This window comes from Camelus dromedarius, chromosome 6 (genome assembly GCF_036321535.1).
Source record: "Camelus dromedarius isolate mCamDro1 chromosome 6, mCamDro1.pat, whole genome shotgun sequence".
NCBI classification, from domain to species: domain Eukaryota; kingdom Metazoa; phylum Chordata; class Mammalia; order Artiodactyla; family Camelidae; genus Camelus; species Camelus dromedarius.
The window spans coordinates 27356457-27366640 of NC_087441.1; positions in this window are offsets into that span (position 1 = coordinate 27356457).

Sequence of the window (10184 nt, forward strand, 5' to 3'; positions counted from 1 at the left end):
GATACAAGCAAGGATCTCCTCATAGATTCTAAGGGACAGTTCTTTTTTTTTTTTTTTTTTTCACTCTTTCAAACTAATAACTGGTTTTAAAATGATTTTCTGCAAACCTTTTTGGGCCTGGGGAAGATATTGTGAGTATTATTAACACAATGTAGATTAATTTTAGAAAAAGTGTGACTTTAGGTCAAACACATATTTACACAAAAGCAACTGCTCATTCAGGAGCTGACAGGCAGGCTCTCTTGCTGAGCTCACCTCTGCTGGCTTCTTTTGTATTCGCTTGAAGAAGATGGATTAAATCTCCAGATACAAAATTTGACACCAACTATAAACATATTTGCAACTACAGGCACTGGGGAACTTGATACCTCCCTGGGTGTGATCGTCTACGCAGCTGAGGTGCTGGCGGGGGGGTCCTAGTGGGATCACCAATGTTTATCACTAACATGCTTGGGGGCTGGGGTGGGAAGACGGCAGGAAGCTGGATGGAGACACCAGGACAAACAGGAAAAATGAGGTTCTAGGAAACGGACGCTGGCCAGGACAGGGACGGCCCGATTCACCTTGTTTTGCCTGTAGCTCCTGTTCCCAGACGTCCAATATCCGGCTGAAGTATACAGTTCATTTGACTCCGCCAATCACATCCAGACCCCTAGGTGAGGGCCCCGAGCCTGCCAGCAGCAGGGGAGCTGCCCCGAGGCCCCAAGTCCCGTCTGCCCGGCTCCCCAGGACGGGCCCGAGCAGGGCACCTAGAAGCCAACCTTGCCACGGGCCATGGAGCAGCCCAGCTTGGCCTCGTTGTTGACAAAGGACATCAGCCCCGCATAGGTCTCGATAAGCAGGGGGCGTTCCAGGACCAGCACACCGCCTGCCTGCTAAAGGACAGTTCTTCCCCTGACTCACACTCAGACCTGTCAGCTGTGCTTCAGTTCATTAAAAACAAAAAACAAAACTAAAAACCAAAAAGCAGCAAGTCCTAAGGAAAATAAAGAATATTTAACTCAGTGGTAAAAAATTGTTCACATCACAACGTTTTAACTCATCTCTTGTCCAGTGATTTTCACACACACGTTTTATTTTGCTGAACAACTCAAGCGTAGTTTGACTTGGCCTTGATTCAGGGAAATGCACCTGAGGGAGTAGCTCTTGTTTCTAAAGAATCTTGGGTCAGAACCCAGTTTCTTTGATAAACATCTTCCTGTCTCACCTTGAAATTTCATGTGAGTTTTTGAGTCTCCTGTAGGTCTGGAGGGAGTAAACAAGGCCCTGGTTTCCACCTACCCTGGCTTTTGCCAGGTTTTTTTCTGAAATGCACTATTACAATTTTCCAGTCACAGGCTTCTGTGTTACAAAACTGTTCCTTTAGCTTCAGCTTTCCCTTGGCGCACCTCTCGGTCCTTGGTTCTTTAACTCATACCATGTTCCAGGCACTAGGTCCTGGGACACTGTCTGCGCATTCTCTTGGCTCTCGGTGACATTGCCCCTGTGATATGATCTAGTCTAGTAATTCTGTGATATATCCGCCTACTCTGCCGTGATCACTGCCTCTACTTTCTACTTTTTTATTCTTTCTTTGCATTCTGACCCACCCTCATGTTGTCAACTCAAACATATACATAAGTGATTTCCAGTGACATTTTTTCTGTTTTGACCTCTTTCGTAAATTCCATTTACCTTCTCTAACTCCATTCTGACCATCTCTCCTAGATATTTCATAGATGATGGCATCTTAGGCCTGATGCCTGCTGAAGTAAATATGCTTAGAACACAGGTACACACACTCACACATGCAGCCACACACAGATACTCTAACAAAGGCATTCTTTTTTTTTTTTTCCCAGTGAAGGTACTTGGGATTGAACCCAGGACCTTGTGCATGCTAAGCAGGAGCTCCACCACTGAGCTATACCCCCATCCCCCAAAAGCATTCTTGAAAAGACATTTAGATGTAGAAACAGTAATAACTGTGAAGAGGACTTCTTGACTTACCAGATCTGAAGACATGAAGTAGTACTTAGAGTAGGAAAGAAGATATTTCAATAATTCTGATACAGAATTTCCACCCCACTTGAGAATAAGTCAAGGGAGAAAAATAATAGGAATGAACTGAGTGACATCAACGTACCTGTCTTCTAGAATCTTGTGGGAGTGAGTAGAGCTCAGTGGCAGAGTGTGTGCTTAGCATGCACGAGGCCCTGGGTTCAATTCCCAGTGCCTCTGTTAAAATAAATAAATTTTAAAAAATCTAATTATCTACCCCCCCCTAAAAAAGAATCTTGTGACATCTTCTGTAAATACAAATCGAACAGTCTTGGTGATACCTTTGATCAGTTATGAGTTGGAAGCCTTTGCTCCCCTGTTCCTCTTATGTACTTTTTATTTTTTATCTCAGATGTTAATTTAAAAAAAAATTATACCCTTCATTTATTCTTGTTGAACTCTTGAGGTTCAATCCATGAGCTGGAGACTAGGAATTCTTATGCTAAGCTCATTTTACATTATAATTTTAATCTTTTAAATAAATGCATAATAAATAATAAGAACATTTTATGAAATTGCTGATTTTCAGGATCTCACAAATACTGTTTGAAGATGAGGTTTCTAACAGTCACCGATTTTTTTTTTAACCCTTTATAAACAAAGAGAAACGAGGCAAAAGAAGGAGGCTGATACTCTTTTTTATGATAAGGAAAAATGGTAGTTTACATATCCTCCAGAATTAGAAGCGCAAATTTGAATACAGTTACCCATGATGACCAGTGAGCCAAAAAAGCTTTAGAACTCAGGAGCAGAAATAACAAACATAAAATATTTGAATTCCAGAAGGCTGAAATTAGGGTTTTTATAGACAACTTTATAAGGACATGCACGTACAATTATACGACAGGAATTTAGTATTTTTGGCATCAGACTTTACATAAAATACATATCAAGTGTTTTTTTGGTTTGACTTGCATCACCCACCCACCTGCATTTAGCCTGCCCTTCTGTTAAGTAATAATTAAGAAGTCTACTGTAGCAACTTCAGAATTATAAGTAAGGTTCCATTTGCTAGAACTGAAAAGCCAGAGCTACAGAAATTTAAGATTTAATTAAAAATACAGGAAATGGTAGATGTTAAAGCAAAGAATATGAAGCCTAAAATGAGTTATTTCTGCAAGACACCCATTATAAATTCTTATAACCTTCATAGCATTGGTGAGTTCTAGTAAATTCACTTTACAGATGAGGACACTGAAGTTCAGGGCAAGGTAAGTTCCCAAAGGTTGATACAATTCATAAGTAGAGAACTATTTATTAACTAATTATTTGCCTAAGTCCCACTCACTCAATAACCTGGCACTTATCCAACACCCATTACTATACACAGACAAATGGAAAATAACTACCTTTGTGCTCCTGTGGAACACTGTACACCACGATAGAAACATCATCCCATTTGATGTATTTACCACTGCAACGAGCTTCTCAAGGACAGAAATCATGCTTATTTCCCTTGATGTGTTTCTAATGTGTATCCCAGTGCCTGAAACAAAGGTGCAGAATGAACCAAAAAAAATTTCTAAAAAAAGGGAGAATGAGTTCCCAGAATGAGTGTCTGTTTGTATTTGGGTCATGATAGTTCTACAGATCCTACTGAATGAGATGAAAATCTTTCATTGACCAGATCATGCCTCCTATATGGCCATGTATGAATTCAAATTTAAGTATCTTAGTGATGTCTAGAGCATATCAGTGAATTAGTGAGAGCACTGTCATTTGGACATAACATAAAAGCAATTGCTTATAATTTACTCCTGCTGGGAGATATCCAGTATATATATGCTCTTGACTATATGAAAATAGAAGTAGCAAGTGTGTAGTTGAAGGGCAGGTGTGTGCCTTACTAGTAACTCCTAAATCATGCATCGTGGCCAGGAACCAATTCATTGACTAAACATCTCACTGATTTGAAAGGAATCCAAATATATTAGAAAAGATGAGAAAGTGGAATGAAAGCATATATACCCATTGCCCAGTTTAGGCATGAGTTGTCACGAATAGACTGGACACCTTCTGTATTTCCTTCCAATTGCATTCTTCTCCTTACCCTGTTTGCTTTTATTAGAGGAAATCTTTATCCTAAGATTTTTCTAGATCATTCTCATGACTCTTTGGTAGTTTATTACATATGTACATAAATATCTTAGTATTATTTTGCATCTCTTAAAACTTTGTATATATGGCATCAAATTAAACATACCATTCTCTGCATGTTTCTTATTTTTTAATATGAGAAATTGTGAGCTTAATCCAGGCAAATAAGCATCGCTCTATTTTATGCACTTTCTCTGGTGTACAGTGTACAGTTATATGAATGTGCCAGTTATTCAGCTGTTATCTCTAAGCTCCAAACCCACCTTTCTGTATTCATTGTGATGATGAGGCTGGAACTAGACATAGCTCTCCTTTGCCACTTGGCTCTTTATTAGGTTGTGTGAATAAAGGGCGCTAGAGGGATACGCTCCTCTTCCCATTGTTCGCAAGTACTAGGAGTGGTAGCAGCTTTCTGCAGTTGTACGTCTGTGTTACTCCAGTGTTCCATTTTTGTCCTTCATTCATCAAATACCTGTTTAACCAAATCCCTATGTTAAATTCTCTTAAAATAACTGATATGGATTTCTGTTTTCCTGGTTGCTTCTTGCCTGAGACAATGGATAAAACAACTTTCATTTGTCCTCTCCCCTACTGAGGGATATAGTGAGCATGAACCGAAACTGCTAGGATGAAATCTTAGGTAAGCCTGATGATGTAGTAACGAGCAAAATGCGGAAGCGTTCAAAGGTGGTGCAGTGGTGGTCCCAGGCATGTTGTCGTGGCCTCTTATCCCACCATCAGTGAAAAAAAGAAGCAGGCCTGTTGTCTGACTTCCCCTGACCTGCCATGTTCTTCACTACAAGAGGGCTGCTAAAACCATAAACTTTAGGTGCACCTGGGTGAGAACACAGGCTTTGTGGCCACTTTTATCTTTGATCTTGAACACTTACCTTGTGGGACTTATGCGGTTCCTCAGTAACAAGCTAAACCAAAAGGTAATAGTAGATGACTTTGAGTCATCATTTTCAGCAGTCTTTGTCCCTGGATTTGTTTTTGTGGTTTAGTCCAGCTCAATGGAAACTTAGGCTTTTTTTTTTTTTCACTTTTGGATTATTTACTTTTTTTTTAAATGGAGGTACTGGTGATTGAACTAGGACCTTGTGCCTGCTAAGCACGCTCTCTACGACTGAGCTATTACCCTCCTTCCCTTGGGCTGTTTATTTATTATACTTAACATTAATATTATTTCATGTTATAAATAAAGCTTCTCCAAGAATTCTTGTAGAATTCCTAAGAAGTCCAAGAACTTTTTATATTCCTACCACTGGTCGGGAAGGTCTTATGCTGGATGGTGATAATGAATAAAACAAAACTTGTTTTCTAAGAATCTCAGTCTATAAGCGGAGACAAAGCATCAGCGTCATCATTATCACTTGTTACCACAGTAATCAAATGCTGAGCAAGTAGAATGTGCCTCCCACTGTGCTGTGAATTTCCAAGCATCTCATCTAACACTTGGAATAAATGTCACAGAGTGTGATAATGCCATGATCAATATAAAGACCAGAATGAGTCAGTTTCATCTTGCAAAACAAGAGAGTTTTCAAAGACCAGTTGGGTAAGTCAAGCAGAGCATTCTAGGTAGAGTTAGTCATGCGTGCAAAGACATGAAAGAATAGTATTCTGCAAGCGGAGCCCAATGTATTGAGGCAGGCTGAGGGTAAAGGAGGAAAGGTTAGGAGAGACGATGAAAAATATGAGGCCAGAAAGATAGGCAAGGTCCAGGTTGTTGAAGCACAAATGAAGTCTGGATTTTATCCTGAAGCTAAAAGACACATTAAGGATTTTAGAGTCAAGTATCATAATGAACTAAATAGTTTTAAAAAATTACTTTGATAGTGGTTTGGAAGATGGAGAAGAAGGGAAAATTCTAAATGCTGGGTAGTCACATAGGAGACAATTTTAATAATCTCCCCTGGGTAGTGGTGGCAGAATAGCACCTGGACAAAAGCTTGAGAAACAACAAGAAGGAGGCCAATATAACTGGAGCCAAGTGAGCAAGGGGGAAATTACTAGGAGTTGATGTTAGAAGTAACAGAAGGCTGGATCACTGAAGGTCTTGCAGGCGTTGCAAGAACTTGGCTCTTTACTCTGAATGAAGTCGGATGCCATTGAAAGTTTTTGAGCAGATTGACACAACTAGTTTTACATTTTAATAGGATCACTGTGACTGTGACTACTGTGGTGCAAAAGTAGAAGTCGTGGTACCAGAACCAGGTAATAGACTATTGGAATAATCCAGGCCAGAGGCTTAGACCACAGCTGCAGTAGTGAGAGACCTGATTAAACATGTGTAGAGTGAGAGACAAAGACAGAAGTTGGGATAACTCCAAGGGCTTTGGCCTGAACAGCTGGAAGTTTAAAGAGGCCATTAGCTGAGATCTGAAGGACTGACGGCAGGAACGTTGGGAGGGAAGGGTCAAAATCTCAGTTCTGTTCATGTTGACTTGATAGGACTTTATATATCCAACTGGAGATTTTGAGCAGACAAAATCTTTGGGACACAGGAGCCTGAAGTTCAGAGGAGAGGTCTGAGCTAGCGATGTAAATCTCTGAGTCATTAGCATGTAAATGGTGTTTAAAGGCATGAAATAGATGAAACCACCTAGGGGGTGAGCACACATAGGACAGAAGATTTCTGAGTTGGGCTCCAAGGAAAACGATGTTAAGAGGTCAGGGGTGATAAGAAGGAACTGGAAAAAAATGTGAAGCTCACACACACACACACACACAAAACAAAATACAACAAATCTCCAGAAGTAAATACATATAAAAACCAAGAAAGAAGAAGGAGGAAAACCAGGAGATTGTGGGGGAAGAAAGCACATCGAGAATGAGGTAGTGGCAGCTGTGTTGAATGCTGCCAACATGTCAACTAAGTTGGGCTTGAGAACTGACCAACTGATTTAGTAATATGGAGATCAGTGGTGACCTTGGCAAGGAAGTGATGTCATGGGGGCAAAATCCCGATGGGAGGAAAAGAATTAAGACAGAGAGAATACACAACAATGTAAAAGAATTTTGTTGTAAAATGGAGCAGAGAAATGAGGCAGGAACAGCAAGGGATGTCAGATTGAGGGTGTTTTGTTTTGTTTTGTTTTTAAGATAGGAGATAAAGCAGGGTGTTTGTATACTGATGGAATTAACCCAACAGACAAAGAAAAATTGATGATAAGGAATGGGAGAGAAGAATTTTTACAGCAATGTCTTTGGGATCTGGCGGACAAAGATAGGGGACAGACTTAGAGAGAGGCATGAACAGTCATTCACAGTGGGAGGAGAGGAGGTGGTGTCGATAGGTACGGAAAATGGCAAATGGACTGATGCTTTGTAGGAGCTTGTACAAGTCCACTTAGTTGGATAAACACCTCTGCAATTCAGGAGAGAATTTTGAGCTAAAGGTAGAGACACAATAGTTATCAGTTCATAGAAGGTAGTTAAAGGTATGAAGTAGAAAAGGATCTGCTATGGGGGCAAGACAGTAGGAGAAGGAATCAAAACTGATTGACGGTGTGGCTACTGACCATAAGTGCATTCAGGGTTCAGAGAAGTGAACAGCAACAAGGACTGGAGAGGTGAGAAAGTTGAGCTGGAGGGGCAGGAATTAGTGAGGAATCAATCCAGGATCAGAGCAGTAGTGAGTGTATTAAAATACAATAAATAGTGTGGTCTTAGCTAAACAGGAAAGATAAGATGAGACCAAGTGGGAGAGGGCTCTGATTGTCTGCCTTGATTTGATATACACAGGAGAAGCATTTTAGTTAATGAGAGCCAGGGTTAAGGGAACTTAATGGTTTGCAATATTGCCTGAAGGTTAGGTTGGGGGGTATAAGATCAGAAAGGCTGATAGAGAGCCTGTAAGAGTAATTCTTGGCTGCAGAGTCAGGACTCTGACAATGGAAATGGAGAGCAGATTTTATAATGGATATTGGAACTAAAGACCTGGGAAGGGCTGACAAACTCTTAGAGAATTTATTCTAGTAGCCCTGCTTTCCTTTAAAATTTGTGCCTTACGTATTTAAAAGCAGAATTACATTTGTTTTAATATAACACTTCAGACTCTAAACTTTCTAATCCCACAATAATTTCAAATTGTCATTCAAGTTATCTACTTGAATGTTTAAATTAAAAGCTAGTTTGAATAATTTGCATCCACAACCCCTATTCCTTACATGCATATGAGGCAAAGGCTTTACTAACCACATTTGGTTATGAAGTATTCAGTGCATGTTTCCATCGATTTCAACATAATAAGAACTTGGTACACTTCCTGGAACTACAGAGAGAGAAGGGAAATTCCCTTGTTTCTTTTTGATTCTATTCAGAGTCAGGTCAACCAAAATGACAGGTAGAATTTCAACTTGACATATGGAAGTAAGTTCCTTTTCATTACAAAGCAATTCATCTCTTACACAGGTCTCATCTTGTCCTCATATATTTTTTTTTGAAATGAATTTATGTCTGCTGAATATCATTTCAGGGCATAAGGACACATGGAGTCTCACCAGGGGGCCTGGGAGAAGGAAGGCATATTCAGATAATGGAAAAAGGTTACTAGGATTAAGTGTTTTTTAAATTATAGACCCAAACCTACTAACCAAAAAAAAAAAAAAAAAAAAAAAGACACAAATATTCCAAAATCTACCAGTTTCCTTATATCAGACAAGGCACAAGGAAACAATCTTCTGAAAATTAGATTTTGGGTGATGTACTAGTATAAATATTTATGGAAGAGGGCGTCACTTGAAAAATGAGCAGATTTTATTATGATGAAGAATCTGTACTGTATGGCCCTGAAGCCTAGCTTCTTGGTTTTCTGCACATAAACTCCTTAGCATCAGCTGGATTTCAGAGAGGCCCAGGAACTCGACCTGGTGGACACTCACCATCATCATCCATGTTAGCATCTATGTTTTACACACTGTTCAGGTAAAGTTCCAGTATTTCAGACTATAGGCAGTCTTTCTAAGAAAAACTGGTGACTGTGGTTTCTGCTGATAGCATCTTAAGATGCAGACACTGGGGGCCACTGGTCATGAACAGTGAGCCCAGTCATTACCATGTATATAAATGTTCTCTCTTTCCATTTTGTGAGCCTTATTAAAACCAGGACTTGCTTAGACCCTGTTTTATCTGTCACAGCCAAATATGTAAGTTTTCACAAACTGTTGTTATGATAGCTTTGTTAGGCATTTGGATAAGTGGGGGCACTGGACAGATAAGGTGGAGGAGAGGGAGGATGGTCCAGAAGATGGTGATATGCCTGCTTTCGGCATAAGAGGCTTTATCTTCTCTAAATGAGTGCCAGCAAGAAACCGATTAGAACCTGACCTCTGGGACTGCTAGGTATCCACACGGACCTAACTGGACATGCCCCAGTGCTCATCGTAATGTAATTAGCATTGTGGTTTTGCCCCCCACCCCCACCTCCATGGGTTTTTTCTGTGGGCATCATGGGTAAGGACATGAGCAAAAGGGGATGGACGTGACTAAGCACTCCAGGGGCAAGAGCCGTCAACCAAGAGACCACCTCTAAGCAAGGGTATAAGAGAAGGGACAAACAGAAACCACTACTATGCTCCCTTGGATCAGCCTGCCTTCTGCTCTTGGAAGTGTACTTTTGCTTTGCTAATAAAATCTTTAAAATCTTTTGCTACACAATGCTTTTGTCTCCCATCTGAATTCTTCTCTTTCCTAGGCTTTTTGCCTCCCCTTTTGGGGTAACAGCTCCTACTACAATGATCCCACATTGGCCCTATTAGTGGAACTACTGAACTACCAGGAAAATACATTTTATTAAAAGAAGAAAGTTCAACAGCCAGTGTGTTTAGGAATGAGGTGGATTTAACCGGTTGGCTCATTAATTTTAGAGTTGGGTGGACCTCTGAACAATGCCAACAACAGCACAGCACACTTGAGTCAACCTGATTAGGTACGGCTTACACAACATCCTTTCTCAACCCTGTGTTGTGTAATAGATTCATGAGAAAGTATAAATAACTGGTAGCAGACAGACAGATTTTTTAACATAAAAGTTTTTCCAGTGA